General features: G+C 30.9%; 1 protein-coding gene across 1 annotated transcript in view; it reads left to right on the forward strand.

The window, feature by feature from the left end:
- The first annotated feature begins 12,181 nt into the window (after window positions 1–12,181).
- LOC143052864 (neuronal cell adhesion molecule-like) overlaps window positions 12,182–19,959 on the forward strand; it is a 32,886-nt gene continuing 25,108 nt past the window's right edge. Inside the window, exons 1-2 of the mRNA XM_076226004.1 lie at window positions 12,182–12,285; window positions 14,187–14,297. The gene's annotated coding sequence lies outside the window, so the exon portion shown is untranslated. The remainder of the gene's footprint in view (window positions 12,286–14,186; window positions 14,298–19,959) is intronic.

Here is a 19,959-nt window from a genome sequence, read left to right on the forward strand (position 1 = left end):
TTATGTATTTTAATAAAAAGTTACATAATGATTCACTTTTTACATATCCAACAGTAGGAAGTCGTAGTAAAATTCTTTTACATATCATGTGAAAAATTGACAACTGAAATATTTCATACAAACTTGTTGTTATAATATCACGATGATCTTACAACCCGTTCGGTAAAATGTTCTTCAAAGTTGAATTTCTTCTTGGATATGTATATGTGTTAACTTTTTAGAAGAATGGATATGGTATATCGATGAATGACAAAAATTACATTTGCTTTATTACTGTCGTGTCCACAATCCTCGTGCATGTTACGTTTGAAACTATCTGTACTAGCAAAAATCAATTGATGTTGATGGTTATAAACGTTTTCATCTGAAAATGGCAATTGATAAAAAAGCAACGTTTGCATCTAGGTTAATACTATATTGAGCCCTCTATATTTTTCAATTTAATACACCATACCATAAGTACACATATTAAGTTATGAATTCAAAGTAATTTTTACATAATTCTGAAAATATAACAAAGATTCTACCAAATTGACTGTCAATTAAAATACAACTAGGTAGAACCGTTTTAAAAGATAAAACTAAATGTCTCACTTGCAACAGTAGTTATAGTTATCAAAGGTACCAGGATTATAATTCAGTACGCCAGACGCGCGTTTCGTCTACATAAGGCTCATCAGTGACGCTAAAATCAAAAAATGCTAGAAATCACTTTTGTTATCAAAAAGGTCAAACAATACATAGGGTTCCGCTGGCGGTCGCCATTTTCCGCACATCACGAAACAAAAATTGCGATTAAAATTCATTTTGGAAAAAGATTTTGCCGAAAGAAATATTAAACACGATTTCATTCATCTTGTTTACTTTTTTCATGTTTGTCGTACTTTACCTGAACAGACAATCAGCATGGACTCGTAACAACAAAAAATCAATTATGAGCTGAGTGCATCAACAATGAACTATTAATTAAGGTGTTCATTGTGTTGTTTTACGAAATGATTATGTTAAATGGCGTCACAGGTCACCTAGAGGAGTCACCTAGTAGAGGATTTACTCACAACTTTGTAACGCACGTGGTTGAAGCATAATTTTCATCTACTTGTTTTCATTTTAAATGTGGTTCGTAAAGGAAAACTGTTGTTATATATGACGAAAACTGTTTTACAGCAAGAACAATCTTAATAATTTTATTCATTTAACCTTGATAGAAATAAATTATTTGAAGTGGGTACCAATACAATACCGATGCCCGTGTTTCTAGTATACATGTAGTTTTACGTCTCGAACTTTCTTTTCACGATTGTCCGGAAAAGAAAACTATCGCTACGAAGAAATAAATTCTATTGCAAGAAAAGTCGCTGTCTTTATCCTTGATCTAGACGGCAAAATATATCTCAAATAAACTTCTTGAAGATGAATCTATTGTTCCCAGTATCAAACAAATATTGTTTCATAATCTATATTTCACTTTCTTAGTATTTGTTTTCAAAAAGTCAATGTTAAATGTTCATTTCAAAGTAGATTAAAACAGATTTGTTGAGTTATCAAAGACAACAATGGGGCAAACTGATTAGTTTAAATTGTTAGACAGAAGGAAGATTTTAAAGAAAACTATGTTTATGTTAGTTGTTAGTTGGCATAAAAGAAAGTGGCGAATAATTAATTTTGGCGGAAGAGGTGCGGAAAAAGATAATTGACCCATAAGAAACCCTGACTACATAGTACTGAAGGTATATATGTCGTGTACATTTTATTATTTTGTACAGGTTATTACTTGTACAAAAACTTTGTACAAGTAATTACTTGTATGATGCCATCATACAGGTTATTACTTGTATAAATATAATTGTACAAGTAATAACCTGTACATATTTTGTGGAGAAAAAGATAATAACTTGTACAACTCACTATCTTTCGTATTTTTTAAAATTTATATTGTGTTTGTTTTTCTGTTATTATCTTCAAGTGTTTATCAGTATTATTTTTGAAATGTTAGAACTTAACAGATGAACGAAGGACGCAAAGTAATAACATAAGCTAACGTGACACCTTGTGCACATTTAGCTAAACAGCTAGATGCCACGTAAATACAGACTTCTGGTGCAAAGTGACATAATAGTTACAAGCAAAAATAAATTGGTACCCTTCATCCATTTATTTTCAAACATACATCATGGCAAAAAATTGCAAACATAATATCATACATTGGAAATATCAGTCAAGCCTAATGGATTAAAAAACCTATTTGTTTGCACAAGACAAGGAAGCATGGCATCTTGAATTACACAATTGTTTGCATTTACATTTGCCTGTTTTACAACCACCCCAACAGCTGCAGTGAACATGACCTTGGCCACCACTTAAAGAAAGCAATTGTACTGCTTTTCTGATGTTGACCTTTGTGTTCTCTGGTATGTCCAATATTGTCAATTCCTTTCTCTGAATCTTTTCAATTTGATTTCGACTCATGAAACCGATCATGATTCCAACTTTTGTACCTGTTTTATATCCATTTTCTGCAATATCAAGCACGACACCTTTGATATTTTTACAGTCCATCAGACCACGGTCTACTCTTTGTACTGGTATTATGACATTGTCTCCAATTTCTAAGTCTTTCAATATTTTTTTGGAAGAAGACAACATCCCATCGGCCTGTATTTGTTTGCCTGACAGGGCTCGTTTTCTCGCACGTATTATTTTGAAATTTGTGTCTGTGTCAACATCAGTTTCAGTGCTCGTACTAGTTAAAACATTAATTTCAGTGTTTTTGTCCAGATTAATTTCGGTTTCAGTATTTGTGTCCAAATTGGTTTCAGTTTCAGTGTTTGTGTCCAGATCGGTTTCCATTTCAGTGTTTGTCTCCAGATCAGTTTCCGTTTCAGTGTTTGTGACCAGATCGGTTTCCGTTTCAGTGTTTGTGTCAAAATCAGTTTCTGTCTCAATGTTTGTTCTGACATTATCATCACTAGTAGCTGTTGTTAATGCAATTAAATCTTCTTCAGTTTCTAGAATGTCAAGTAATTTTTTTGAAAGTGCTGACTATGACAAGCAAAATTTAGGGTCACTTCCGAATAAAGCTTTATACGGTGACTGATCAATGGTTCTATGGTGTGACCTGCAGAAAAAAGATTAAAAACATGGAATGATTTAAAAAAAATAATGAGGGAATGCCAATAGTTCAATATTAAACATAAACAACAACCACTACATCAAACATAAACAACAACCACTACGACAATAACTTGAATCTTTAATGTTAGTTAATGCTTAAGTCAGTTTGATATAAACTACTTGTGACTGGTCAAGGATATTTTGTATGAAGTTGCCTTAACATCATTACATATCTATTTGACGACTATTTTGAGACCCTGTATGAGCCAGTGACTTTGAATTTATTAGTAAATTTTAATGTTTATTTTACTGCTTAAGTTACTTTGATATGTACTATTTGTAATTACCGATCCGTGAAATTGTGTATGGAGTTGCAATATTTACCTATTGACGAAACATGGGTGGAATAAATTGTGCACTTCATTGGTTGAGTCGATGTTAAATATAAATGAAATGTCTAGATATTAGTCAAGATTTATTCTTACGAAGGCGCTTGATAGTAACGATACTGGTACAAAAAAGATACGTTATCTATCAGGCTAAAAGTGTATAAAACCTCACTTTTTAAAAAAGGAAATATAAGCATCTATATATATTTCGGTTAACAGATATCATATGGTGTTTAACTTATCATATCAGTCTATTCTTATAACTATAACTATAACAAACTTTAAAACTATACAAAATATAAACCGAACAACACTTGTACAATTCTCAAATGTCACCTTAGTCAAATACAAACGGTCTCTTTAATTCGATTCATTTTTAACTGTTCTTCAAAGACTTAGACATTTCTATAATATAACCAATGTGCAGGACATAATTGCTTGTGACAGTTCTGATCTTCACATTAGTTAATGTATAATAAGTTAATTGCCAAAATGAAGAGTCCGTTTAGAAGTGCGGAATGTACGTAGTCTTATGTATAGACGTTAAATCTTATATCTCTTTTAGATATACTATTACGCTCTGTATATGTTAGTTATGCATGTAATATTTGCCACTGAACGTTCAGTAACCAACTGTAAATCAATTGTCGATAGCGTAACTTGTGTTTAATTTCTGTTGATACTGTTTTGATCACTTTTGATATCAAGATTATTTGAGTATCTTCAGTTTGCCAATGTTAACAGTGGTTGTAAATTAATTCGTTTGACTTATACTTACGTTAATTAATGGATAGTGTTGTTTGAGGCAAGATATATGCTTGAACCAATCCTTCTTTGTAAACATTCTAACTTTGAGAAGTGAAAATGACTAACTTTGTTTTGACATTTTGGTCATTCATACATAAAATACTTCGACGAATTCAAAAGTTTCTATTAATGAAAACAATTTACAATTATATTCGTTTAAAAATCGTCATTTTTCCTGAAAGCATAGTCTTATACAAACTGGATCAATATAGCATGTTGGACCTTCAACTTTGATAATAACTACGTGGTCCGAATATACAGTTTAACCTTATCTTGTCCTATTTTTGAACTAGATGTACGTCTTGTGATTCATGATATACTGTACTTTTTCGTGTTAAAATCTAATGTTTGTCGTAGGTAAGTACAATTTCAAACATTTCTTTTAAACAGTGTTAAACGTAATTCAAAGCAACACGATATCGAATGACGTAACACCTTGAGTTATCGTTTTTGACGTTATCGAATAACTTTCACATATACAAGGCGGCCAATGCAGCAAATTCTGCAATCACAAAGTGATTAAATAATAACAATACTTTTAATTTAGGTAATAATGGGACATTTTTAATGGTAGCTTTCCCTAGATGCAGAGTGCCGATAGTTTATATGCAATACGTAACGGTTATATAATTAGTTGACATAGATTGCTTTATCGTTTTTCCGCAGTTCTTCTGCTCACTTGTCGGCTCTTGGGCTGATAAGAAATCTGATATGAAAGATACCATATTGTCATCTATTTTTATCCCATATTTTCCAGCTGGAGAAAAAAAGAAAGCATATATATTAAATTATGTTTAATAATTTCAATTAAAAAAAAAAACATTTGAATAAAATATCAAAAATATCTATCACATACAGTGAGTTAATGATGATGTTTCCGGAAGATAACGTCGGGGGCACGATATGTATTGTCGGGGAATCTATGGCTATTATTGGCCATGCAGAAACGTACATATTAATCCAAATATGTAATCATTTTTTGTTCTTTGATATTTAAGCATTTGCACGATTCATCTATATAGTTTCTTATGCAAAACAGACTGAATTTTATCACTTTTTTTAATTTGTATTCTTGGTTTTATTGTTGCATGATGTACGCCGTATCCCCATGAATTTTTGTTTTGAAAGTAAAAATCTAATTTATAGAAACTAAGGATGAAGTGTGCAAAAATGGGAATTGTACAACTATTAATTCGTTTTAAAATAGTCGTCAAAAACACCACTCGGGAAAACTGGAAAAGTAAATTTATCTAAATGAGAAAACGGATAGAATTAGCCGAATAAGCACAATACAAGCAGACGTTGAAAGTCATACATTAAATAGTTTGCTCGAATGGAAAGAAAAAAAGTCGTTTAACTTGGTTGTTTTGCCGAATAACTTTTCCTGTGTTCCAAGTGTAAACAGTCTCTGAAGGTACCAGCTTAGTAATCATATAAACCAGATCTACACAGGACAAACAAGGTCTTGGTACCTTCCGATGAACTGTTTTAGAAAAAGATTGAGACGTTCTTAGATATAGCCCTGGTTCATCAACTTTCTGCTCAGACGCTTGTGACGTTTTACAAAGTCTGCCTCAGAGCCGCATGCTCTTGAAAACCAAATTAGTTAAGAAATATATCACATATGCAGGTGAAGTTAGTATATTGCTTCTAAAGGGGGAGGGATAATAACAAAATTAAAATCTTTTCTCACATGATTTTCACAACTAATAGAATGATTAACATTTTTTTGACTGGTGCATCAAATGTGACTTTTGGGTCCTCAATGCTCTTCAACTTTGTACTTCTTAGCTTTACAACTATTTTGATCTCGGAGTCTTATGTAGACGAAACGCGCGTCTGGCGTATTGAATTATAATCCTGATAACTATAAACATCTGTTAAAAGAGTATTGTATCGGGGACCTGAACGTTAAACAACCATGAAACCGAGCAATAAGAAAACCAGTGAATTGAATCAAATTTTGACGTACTCTTTTTCTGCATGGATGCAGCGATGACACTATCATTGCCTAATATGATGGAGTTCAAAAATCAGTAATTCGAATGAATATCACGTTCTTTTCACGTGAGTTTTTATTACATTTTAGAATAAAGATATTATTCTAATAATTCTATTTTAAAAATTTACGTGCATTTCACGTGTACAAAATTCCGGTGATTTCTTAATGAACTATAATCATAAGATTAACGTGGAACCAACCAGTTAAAGTAAAGTTCAAGTATATGCTCGTTTGGCGAGATGAATGTTAATTCATGTGAGTGAAATGTCCATGTGCAGGACGAAATAAAATTATATCAGAGGAATTTTATATTACATTACTAGGAAATTTACGAAACCCGACAGTGGAAATGAAAATAAAAGTGCTTCGCCAAAAGGTCTACAAGTTTTCTGTACTGTGTACAAACTTATGCTTGTAAATGGAGACTTGAATATAACGGAACAAAAAGTTGTGTTTTGGCTTTTAATAATAATACAAATATATCGTGTAAAACTGATACAATTTATGCTGGTACATTGATTGGAACTTTGAAAGGACAAAAAATGCGGCAAAGAAATTAAAGAAAAATCTGCAGTCATTGTATAGTGCTGGAGTAAACCCGAAAGACCTTACGTCGATTACAAACACGTTAATATTGAAGCGTTTTGTTCTTCCTACAGCATTGTACTCTTGCAAAGTATGGGGACAACTCTCAAATTATGAAATAGAACTTTTAAAACGAACAAAACGATATGCTGCGCAAAATATACAGTGCATGGTCAATTATTCACCAACAAACTCAACTACAAGTAACCTCTTGGTTTATGGTCATTGGAAGCTTTAATCGACAAATTCAAGCACTTATTCGTTGGGCGATTATGTAGGAGTAAATCTTGCACAACTCATAAAAACAATTTCAACTTGTGCATCAGCCAATTTATTCTGAATGAAAATGCCGAACACTCTATAACCCATTATCTTATAACAACTCTAGTTAAATACGATCTATTGTCTTTCCTTGAAACGTATGAAGAGAACAGATGGAAAAGTAATTCAGAAAAAAGAGATAAACTCAAACGGTATTCCAAAATTCATCCTACTCTCTGTGAACATAGATTAATTCGGTTGACAGTTTCATATCCCGATGCAAAACTCCAACTGTTAAAACTTGTGGCCTCATGATCGGTAGCCATTAAGAAAGCTACATGTACTCTATGTAACAAACTCTTTTGATATCGTTAAACATTTAGTTATGGAGTGCCATGTTCTATTAACAGAAAGAAATGTTATGTTTTATAAAATGGTAGATGAACTTCCCAATCAAAAGTCCATGGACTATTTCAATTTAGACGACGATGACCTTCTTGATGTACTATTAGGAGCTGTTAATGATACAGTATACGATCTCGATCCTATAGATTGTTCTACATAGATGTATTACATAGCAAAACATGTTTACCCTATGTTTAAAAAATTCACACATGTATTATTTGAAAACAGGTTAAATTTTTGAATTTTGAATAGACTTGTATTTTGTCCATCTGATGAGTTAAGCCTTTTTCAACTGATTTTTATAGTTTGTTCTTATGCTGTACTGTTATACCACTGTCACAGGTTAGTGGGAGGGTTGGGATCCCGCTAACATGTTTAACCCCGCCACATTATTTGTGTATAGTTGTTAATGTCTGTGTCATTTTTGTCTTTTGTGGATAGTTGTCTCATTGGCAATCATACCACATTTTCTTTTTTATATTTGATTGAAAAACATTGCTTTTTTTTTATTGTGTATACTAGAATATGTGTGTTGTATGTTTATTCAAACATGGTTTTTTTTCATTGGGTATTTATCTCAAAATGTATGATATTTTGTTTCTTGTGTCAATAGTTACTCATTTCTTTTTGTATGCAAAATCTACATATACATGGAGGAAATAAAGAATCATTCATTCATTCATTTATTCATTCATTCATTCATTCATTCATTCATTCATTCATTCATTCATTCATTCATTCATTCATTCATTCGCTATCTATGAGTATGATTAACGTTATATTCGGTATACTATAACATCACACGTTTTCGGTCAAATTCTAGGCGTATCGATCAATTTTGTAGCCATTTATCTCATAAACAAGAATGGTGACATATGAGTTTCTATAGTGTATGTATTCAGTATGCAATCCTGGCTAATATGTTAGTTTTGTTTTGCTTTTTCTCCATATATAAGAGCATAGCCATCCATTCGAAAATCTAGAAAGGTAAGCCGAAAGGCAATTTCCCAATATACCTATATGCTAAAATTGTCGTTTTCCAATGAAAATTACAGCAACAAAAAAAGCTGACCCCTTTTTTTATTACCTATTCCTATGTAACTTGATTTAAAGAACACGTGTGTCAAAAAGTTTGGAAATCGGGAGATATGACATTCGGTATCGTGTTACCTTAACGAATACATGTTTTCTGTTTCAGAACCAGTATATAAGCAACAATTATAATCACAAAGACCGAACTCCAATATAAATTAAAAAAGAGAGAAAAGTAAAAGAAACTGTCAAAATTGAATGCTATACAATATCATTAAACAGAACTAATAGAACACAATTTTCACAATCCTGGCTTGAATCTTCAACATTTGCAATGCATTATTTATTTTAAAATGTACGAATTTTCATATTATCTTTATTGCAAATTTGAGCGTAACGTTATTCCAATAACATTTTGTTCGTACATATAAATACAATATGTTTCCCCCCACATACATATCAAATCTTAAATAATTGGTATTGGTTATATACACCTCTGATATAGTGGCTAGCTTGCAAATTAATTTTTTTACGAAAGGACAATTTCGAGGTAAACATTATATGACCAGTTAATTTTAAAAAAAAATCATAATAACTTCTGGAATGAGACATGTCAACATTACTGTACATTTTGATTCCTCAAAATATATGTTGTATGATATTCATAAGGCTATACAAACGAATTACATTATATTTTAAATGAAAGATGAGTATGTTTGATTGAATTTTAATGCTCGGTCGATTATTATTATCTCTTATGTCCAATACAAAAACAATCAAACAATGCATCATGTAATTCAATATTTATAATTGAGTCCACCAGTTGGAAGTCTATGATATGATATCTATTTTTAGCTATTTTTAGCTTTTGATTCAAATATGTAATTACTATTATTATAAATTTTAGGTATACTTCTTTGCTCTATTATACATACAACTGTTGAAGGCATGTATTTTTCTCTTCTTTAATGTTATTTGCTGCGTCAGAAGAACATTTAAACGCATTAGGCGAATATAAACTGAGAACGCCATGACAAACAAAAAAGAAAACGCACACAAAAGAAACAAGAATCTGCAAACCACAACACAGAAAGCTATGAATAAATGATCATTTACCGCACCAAAAATCTGGAATGAACTTATGAACTTTTTTTTTTTAACCACAACAGCTTATTTTCTTATCATAATTTGGTTATAACAAGTATATATACTGCTTTATTTTGTTATTTTGCAAAAGTCAGAAAAAGCAATATAATGGAAAATAATATCGCTGTTTTTAACAGAACAAAACGGACCAGAAAACCGGTCGTTAACGAACTTTTGACATGCTAATGACCGGTGGGGCGTGGTTTCTCTGTTAATGACCGGAGGGGCATGGCCTCTCTGTTTAGGGAGATGTCCCTTTTAAAAAACATTTTCCTGTTTTCAATATTAAATTTAAGTTGTTGAATTGTTTACTATATGTTTTCGTTAATTGTAAAATTATAGAGAACTTGATTAAGTATTTATATACTGAAAAATAGAACTAAAAGAATGGCAGTATTACTACGACTGGTATTCACTCTTGCCATACAAATCGTATATAACTACTCGAGTTTGCTTTAGGCATTTTGAATTTATGAGAATTTACCAAAACATGGTTTCTCAATGAAATAAACATAATAGTTCTTGAACAACTGGTCATTGTCGTGATACAGGGACTGCCCATAAATGAGATGTCCCTTTTATAAAACATTTTCCTGTTTTCAATATTATATTTAAGTTGTTGAATTGTTTACTATATGTTTTCGTTAATTGTAAAATTATAGAGAACTTGATTAAGTATTTATATACTGAAAAATAGCACTAAAAGAATGGCAGTATTACTACGACTGGTATTCACTCTTGCCATATACATGGTATATAACTACTCGAGTTTGCTTTAGGCATTTTGAATTTATGAGAATTTACCAAAACATGGTTTCTCAATGAAATAAACATAATAGTTCTTGAACAACTGGTCATTGTCGTGATACAGGGACTGCCAATAGGACAGTGGTATTAAATGCGACAGCGATAATGACCTCGCATCAAGCTCAGTCATTATCACTATTTTAGTCAATATCACTGTCATGTGGGCAGTCCATATATCACGATAATGACCAGTTTTTCAAAAAACTATTATATAATTATAAAAATGAATGAAAACTGCAAACATTTATTTTTTTATGCAGAGTCAGGTCTTGATTGCAAATGTTTGATGATTTCTAAAATTTGAGACGATTGATTGCTCTCTTTATATATGTGTGCTCGGATTTTTTTGGGTTTTTGTTAGTTATTGATTCACTGTTGTTTACCCAACATATTTTGTTCATTTATATCTTCTTGAAAAAAAATCTAAATAGCTTTGTATTATATTATAAAGTTAATTTTCTTTTAATCTTTTGTTACACAAAAATTACAGTTAATGAAGATACACAATGAATTAAATTGTAATTCTCGAACAATTGTCATAATTAGAAATAAGCTTAATCATGTTAATTGTATAAAATTTGTTAATTTTAGAAGCAGAAAAGTGGAAGCATGAACACGCTCTCTCGTTTATCTATATATGGTTAATATTCATCTCCTTACCTTGCCTAGTCTTGGAGGCTCGGACGCCCTTTTTCAAAAATATCGAATCAAATGTGCATCTCATGTTATATATCAATTTTACCATCAAACCAATTTCCACTCGAATAAATTTCTTTCTTTCTTTCTTGGAATCTGATGCGACTGTCATACAAGAGAGAGATTTAGCAATATAAAAACAGGTTCAATCCACTGTTTTCTACATTTAAAAATGCCTGTATCAATTCCGGAATATGACATTTGTTGTCCATTCGTTTGATGTGTTTTGTCATTTGATTTTGCCATTTGATCATGAACTTTCCGATTGAATTTTCCTCGGAGTTCAGTATTGTTGTGATTTTATATTTTTAATCGACCTATTCTTTTCCTAGAGAGACAGCTCGTCCAAAACATATAACGAAAAAATAATAGTTTGTCTTGATACAATTATAGGATTTTATATCATTTTTCTTTTTTTCCTGATGATATTTTGTTGTTCATCTTGTTTTTCTATGTAGAAAAAATGGGTCAAACCTGGTTTTAAGAAGGATAATTACTTGAATTACGAAGTATTATATGACACGATGAAAATTAAACCCTACAACACAAAATCTTTTGAAATAATATAAACGAATGTTTCCGATTCATTGTACGTATTATAAAACAAAAATGTAAATCGAAAATTTACACATTTCAATTTTGATTCGTTTTTTCGCACCTCCTAAAATGTTTCAAACTAATAATGAATTGATAAATTATGAACAAGATGTCTCCACGCGATTGAAGACTAATAAGTCAAGTATTGGTAACTTTGAAAGGTAAAAAAAACACAAAGAATATTTTAGAATACTTCAAGTGTAAATTTCAAAGAAATTCGAAGCTATTATAATTGTTAAGTTGATTTTTACATCGTTGACGAATAATGTGTACTCGTGCTAAAAATTCAGTTTTAACAATTACCTCTTTTGATAATATTGATATGTGGTTTTGTAGCTTTGGATGCAAGTTGTAGTAACCATGGAACCTGTCCGTTACCCATTGGTTCTCTGTGTTTCCAATGTAAATGTAATCCTGGTTATTCTGGTGTTTATTGTAAGACAGGTAGGAAAAACACCATCTGCATTACACCTCTTATATTTAAGGTTAAAAATTGTATAAAAATGAATAAAAAAAACTGACTTATGAAATTATAAAATAACGACTGAGACAAAATCTGACAAAAAAAACATTGTTTCAAATAATGTATGAATATGCGGGAACATGTGTGTGTTTCTAACCAGACCACGTTCACTTGCATTTGTAGTATTTGAATGTTTATCCATCTGATGAGCTAAGCGTTTTTTTCAACTGATTTATATGGTTCGTTCTTATGTTGTACTGTTACAGCACTGTCCCAGGTTAGGGGTTATGTGCCTGTCCCTAGCCTAGAGCCTGTACTTCAGTGGTTGTCGTTTTGTTGTTGTTTTTTTGTTTGTTTCATACTTGTTTCTATTTTAATGCATATGTTCAAGACCGTATGAGTATTTGGATCGTACGCGTACGGTCTGGACCGTATGCGTACCTTTTCAAAATACTTATACGGTCGGACCGTACGCGTAAGGTCTGGCTTATTTAAGATGTCAAGTTTATAAGATATAATTCTATAGTACTGTTAAAAAAAAAGGAATATCTCTAATTAATCCGAAAAGTTTAAATGATAATGAAATCAAAAGTTAATAGTTTATGATAATCTAGAAATGTCACATTAATTCAATTTGTTTAGCTCCTGTAATTTTCATGTCAGTAACACATGTTATTTAAATTTGCTCACTAAAAATGAAGTTATCGGAGTGTGAGAATATTTAGGAACGTTTCTACAAAAAAAACGTCAAAGATACTAGACAAAATCTATAAAAATAAATCCGTCGAAAATATAATTAATACGTGTCGAAAATTTATGCAAAGAATGAATACAGTAGCTTTGTTACTCTAATAATACCAGTTGTTGGTAGCATTTTTCCTGATTATTGTGTAAGTTTTATGACATAGTTCACGTTATTCATCTAATTGCAATGAAATTAATTTGTAACTTCGATAAAAAAATTTGATAAATGTTTATCTAAAATTGACCCATATTGTTCAAATACATATATAGTCTAGTTTGTCCTAGACCATATGATTATACTCATATGGTCCGACCGTACGCGTATGGTCGGACCGTACGAGTATACGCATAAGGTCCGGACCGCAGGCGTACGGTCCAAATACTCATATGGTCTGGAACACATATAAAACAGAAATAAAATAATGCATTAAAGTCACAAAGAGTATCCACTATTATATTCTTAATCTATCGGAACCCTAACTGTTATATAATGCTTTGTGTGTCCGTCATCGGTGATTGTTAAAAGTTAAAACTGTTTTTGCATCTTATAACTCCTTATGGCAAATTCAAATTGACTTAATGGCGTTAACAGTGACAGTGTAGTAGATTTTTTAAATGTTGTCCTTAATATGTTCTTATATTCCATTGTCTTATTGGTCTCGCGGTAGCCCTTTGACTCGAGTGTGAGCGGTCGTTAGTTTGATCAATGTTCCTATCAAAACAAAGACTCGAAGTTTCTTATCTGATAATGTTTTCGTGTAGGGTAAAATGTCTTTCTGGAAACAGCTACCTTTTGAACAAGCACGTTTTTCTCCGTGCTTTTATATTTCCTTTTGATTTTAACATAACCGTTTGCAGCTAGGTCAAGAGGTGAAATTCAGACGGAAACGGATTTCAAAGTGTTTTTTAATTAAAAGGGTGTTGATTTGATACTCTGTTAACACAGTAGGTTGAAAGACCATAACACTGTATATATTGATTTTATAAATTTAACTATAGCTATCAAAAGGTTTTCTTGTTTTTTAATATTTTCATAATCATTATACAGAGAATTAATACATGATCAACAATGCATAGCTTCAAATATTGTAGAATCTTTACAAATGATTCGATTCTTTTAACAATTGTGTTTCTACAGATATAAATGAATGTGCCAATATCCCATGTCAACACGGTACATGTTCAGATGGAGTAAATGCTTACACATGTTCATGTAATGCTGGTTTTACAGGAAGGAATTGTGAGATAGGTACTTGATGCATATATTATATAATTATTCGTTTATTTTTCGTTGATACAATATTTTCGGATTAAGGAAAAATTGTTTCGATACTTGATTTTGCGGTTTTGACTCAATCTGCATTAAAGCCAATAGAAAATGAATAGTAATACCAATTGGGAAAAACAATCAACATAATCATATTCTAGATTTCAATAAATATAAATAAACACAATATTTATTGCTTTAGAAATGACGAAAACTGAACAATTAACAGACTACTTATTATTATGTATACATACAACATACTATGTAGAAGTTTATTATTTAAGTATTCGTCAGACCCCAGTAAACATTATTGATCCTTCAAATTGAGACAGCAAATTTTCGAATTTTTAAATATGACCCTTATTGACAGGTTTTTACGGTTATTACGGTTATTCCCAGTAACTAAAAACATTATTATTATAGAGCCTCGGTGGGATCTGGCGCGTCGGGCACAGTGCAAGGCGATTTGGTGCCACGATATATCTGTAGCATGAGTTCGAATCCAGGCCAGGGAAGATAAAAAAAAATGTCTTTGTAGTGTACTAAATCAATAAGACTATCTGCTATAATATGCTCAATCTTATTAATCCATCGGAGCACTTACTGTTTCATAATGTTTTGTGTGACCGTCAGCGGTGATTTTTAAAAACTTTTTTGCATGTTATTACTCCTTAGGGCAAATTTAAATAGTCTTAATGGCGTTCACAGTAACAGTGTAGTAGATTTTTCTAATGTTATCTTAATCTTCTCTTATATTCAATTGTCTCGATGGTCTCGCGGTAGCCCTTGACTCAAGTGTGAGCGGTCGTACGTTTGATCAATGCTCAGGTTAAAACAAAGAATCGAAAATCAAACTTGTTTCTTATCTGATAATGTTTTCGGGATGGGCAACATGTCTTTCTGGAAACAGCTACCTTTTGAACAAGCAGGTGTTTCTACGTGCTTTTATATTTCTTCTTGTTTTTAATATGTCCCGATTCAGCTAGGTCTAGAGGTGTCGGGAATTTAGCGCGAATATATACATGTTAACGTTGCTACCTGACTTATGTAATTATGACGTTACTTGTAATAGCAATGGCTAGACCTTAGAATAAACACGATCTATACACAACGCATGTTATCTACTTTACACAACATTTATGGTGCCGTGACTGTCGGAACCAATGGAATCGAAGTTAAAAGCAGTACGTAGAGGAAACAGAGGACAAGTTACAAAGTTATTCAAGAAATTTGATGAGATTGAAAAGAATTCGGACTTAGACAAAGACGATGTGAAATTAATTTCGGATGCAATTGAACAGAAACAGAGAACTATCGTGGATTTGAATGAAAAGATACTGGATTTAACGTCGGAGGAGGATGTAGCAGAGTAAATTCAAGAGTCTGATGAGTATATATTTAATTGAGAGTCCAAACTTCGGAAAATTAGAAAAATTACACATTCTATTTTTCAAAATGTCGCATCAACGTCTCTTCATCCAAAAGCAAACAGTTTTACTCCATCTTACCCCACAAATTCATCGCTTACCAATGCCAATGTTATAAGCAGCAATGAAACTGAAATTAATGTACAGCCAACCAATTTTTTTTTTTTTTTTTTTTTTTTTTTTTTTTTTAAATTTATCATATTTTATTGAAATCTGTACATTTGTTAGTTTAAAACATCAAGTACCGGTACCTTATCCCGGCCTCGTTAACATTAGTACATATCATATTTATACAGTTGTTAGTATTTGTTAGTATTATACATTCAATTTTCATATTTGGAAAAAAATAAAAAAATATACCATGTCAGTAATTTCAAAAAGAAAGAAGTTTACTATTAAGATTTCCAAACATAATTATCTGTATAACAAATGCACAGGTTTAGAAAAAATATATATATATATTGTTTTTTGTATTAAATTTCTTTTTTTCTTATTTGCACATAAACATAATAAGTTACACACTTTTGTATGCATAATAGTTATATACACTTAAAAGAAGATATATAATATATTATTTAATAGACACAGTAGTTTTAGTTTGATACATTGCAGATAATGATTTTAAGACAGAGGTTGTTTGGATACGAAATATATACATTATATGTGGAGTCTATTTGGTTTTTGTTTTTTGTTTTTATGATAATAAAGGAGTCCAGGGGTTCCAGCAGTTTTCTGCCCTACTGAGTAATTTATTTTTATAGAATATATTTTTTTCTATTAATAAGTTTTCCTTTAAATAATTTTTAAGTGCTATTATATTGGTTTGTTCCATAGCTAATTTGCTTCTATAAATGTAGAATTTTGTTAACAGAAGTATTATGTTTCTTATATCATTTTTATCGGTTTTTGTTAAAATACCAAATAAAACCAAATCAATATTTAAAGTTAGTTCTATTTCTGTCTTCTCAAATATCCAGGAGTCAAGGTCTTCCCATAATTTTGATATATATGGACAAGTCCAGAATATATGTTCTATTGTTTCGACCCCTCCGCACCCGAAACTACAAATATTTGTATCTTTAATTTTTATTTTAAGGAGAAGTTCATTGGTGCCTAAAATTCCATGTATTATTCTGTATTGAAACCACTGCAATTTTGAATTTTTTGTAATATAAAAGGGCAATACATGGATATTTTTCCAATTGAAGTTCTCATTGAGAATTAATGACCATTTTTGTTCACATTTTTGTTTAGGATTTGACTTTTTACCATTCAAAATATTATACATATCTTTTGAACCTTTCTGGGATTTAAAAAAAACCTTTAATACTGAGGGCAAAACTGGACCGTTTTCTCTCTTTAAGTCATTTGGACATATTTGATATACTTTTAAATACTTTTTTATTGACAAAATTAGGCCTTGATATGTGAGAAAATTAGTTTTAATATTGTATACATTATTAAAGTGATCAAAAGTCATAAAGTTTCCATCTTCCTGTAACAAGTCATTGATCAGCCAAACCCCTTTTTTTGTCCAATCTTTATATAATACTGAATGGTTACCAATCTTTATTCCATCATTCTTCCATAAGGGGCATGTTTTAATTTGAGAGTTATTTTGTACATTTTGAAGATCTTGCCAAGCATCAAATACTTCTTTCCAAAATGGATTATTCAACTTTTTATAAGGACCAAGAAATTGCATTTCCAAAAAATTCAGATTTTCTGAAAAGAGGAATAGTTTTACTAGTTTTGAATTATTTCTATTTATTCTTCTTATCCAGGTTAGTTTAAGACCTTTTATGTAGTTTTCAATATTAATCATTTTTAGTCCTCCTAAACAGTGCGGTTTGGATAAGGTGTCTCTATTGACTTTATCTGGTTTGTTATCCCAAATAAAGGAAAATATTTTTTCAGTAAAATGTTTAAGCTTTGTGCTATTTGGACTAGGTATGGACAGGAATAGATGGTTTAATTTTGATATTATAAGTGTTTTTATCACTGTTATTTTTCCAATTGGTGAGAGTATTTGATTAGTCCAAGTTTTTATAATGTTTTCAATTTCTTTCAACCTGGGGTTATAGTTTAAATTTTCAATTTCACTAATATCCACTGAGAAATTTATCCCAAGAAGTGTAAATCTGCTGGAACCCCATTCCAATCCCCACTTAACACACATAGTTTCTTGGCTAAACTTTTTCTTCCCAATCCAAACAACCTTGGTCTTGTCTAAGTTTATATTAAGACCTGATAAATCTGCATATTTATCTAGAATACGGAGAGATGCATCCAAAGATTCGGGTGATCCATCAAGTATAAGAGAGGTATCATCTGCATATTGTGAGATGAGATACTCTGAGTCATCTATAGTGATTCCTTTAACTTTGTCATTATTTCGTATAAGTATACCAAGTATTTCTGCATAGTAAAAATATATAGGGTGATAGGGGATTCCCTTGTCGACAGCCCCTCTGAATCTCAAAAAAATCTGAGAGATGGCAATTTTGAGTTACTGCAGATTGAGTTTTGGTATAAAAAGTAGTGATCCAATGTTTAATAGAAGGTCCAAAATTAAAAAAGTCTAAAACACTTTCAATAAAACTCCACGAAATTGAATCAAATGCCTTTTCAAAATCAATAAGGAGGAGAATACCAGGTATATCATGTTCTTCTGTATACAATAAAATATCATAAATTAGTCTAGTATTTTCACCAATGTATCTTCCAGGAATAAACCCTGTTTGATCATTATTTATTAGAAGTGATAAAATAGACTTCAAACGCTCTGCTATACAGCTAGACCCGAGTTTATATATTGTGTTTAAAAGACTTATTGGTCGCCAGTTTTTCATATATTGTCTTGGTTTATCTCCCTTTGGTATACAAGTAATTATCCCTCTTTTTTGGGATACTGACATTTCACCCATATTATACCCATAGTTGATTGATCTAAGAACAAATTTACCTAAATCTATCCAAAAGAATTTAAAAAACTCACTGGTGTATCCATCAGATCCTGGACTTACTTTTCATTCTTTTAATAGCAGCTGTTAATTCTGAATAGGAGATTTTTCCCTCAAGGGTATCCCTTATTTCATTTGATAACTTGGGAACGTCTAAAAATGGAATTTCCTTATTAATATCAACACTATTTATTGTATCTTTCTTTGAATATAAATTTTTATAAAAGTTTTTAGCTTCCAATAAAATATTTTCTTGTTTGTTTATTAAACAGCCTTCATTATCGACTAGTCTTGGAATTGTTTTATTAACAAAGTTCTTAGTTTCTAAGTTGAGAAAATATTTTGAGGATCTTTCTCCTTCTTCTATCCATTGCATTTTTGAGCGAACATAATGACCACGCATTTTTTCTTGTCTTAAAATTTGTAATTTAGATTTCTTTTGGTTGAGATCTTCAATAGCTTCTGTGGTTTGTATATTTTCTTCTAATTTTTGAATTTCATTTACTAAAGCATTTTCCAATTTATTTTTTTCTTTCTTTTTATATGATGCAAAGGAAATTGTTTTACCCCTAATTTCTGTCATTAATGTTTCTAAGAACAGCTGATCATTTATTGTAAATTGAATATCTAAGCAATCAATCTGGTCTAGTGAGTCTCTATTGTATACTAAAGTTGCATATTGATCTTTTACTTGTTTTATTTTTTCTTTAACAGATTTAACATATTCTATATCATATAATAAACTATTATTAAATTTCCACAAACCCTTCCCAATATTGAAATCACTTATTTTAAAATGTAGAACTATTGGTGAATGGTCAGATCTATAGCTGTTTTGAATTTCTACTTCTTTTACATTTTGATAGAAACTCCGAGATATAAGAAAAAAATCAAGCCTAGCTTGCTTCAGAGGATTAACTTTTCTCCATGTAAATCATTTCTTGTCTGGGTAGTATTCTCGAAAGGGATCAATTAGATCATAAGTTTCAATAAGTTCAAAGATTTTTTCTCTTGCTCTTGGATTATTTATATTTAGATAGTTATATGTATCTAATGCCTGATTTTGAACTAAGTTAAAATCTCCTGTCAGAATAACTTGTTGGTAATTAAAGTTTTCTATTATTTGATTAACCTTATTATAAAAAGATGGTGAGTCATTATTTGGTCCATATAAATTAACAAGTGTTATATTTTTACCTTCAATTGTAATATCTTCACCAAGAAAATTTCCATTATCATCTTTCTTTATCTTAT

Source organism: Mytilus galloprovincialis, chromosome 11 (assembly GCF_965363235.1).
Source record: "Mytilus galloprovincialis chromosome 11, xbMytGall1.hap1.1, whole genome shotgun sequence".
In the NCBI taxonomy this organism is placed as follows: Eukaryota; Metazoa; Mollusca; class Bivalvia; order Mytilida; family Mytilidae; genus Mytilus; species Mytilus galloprovincialis.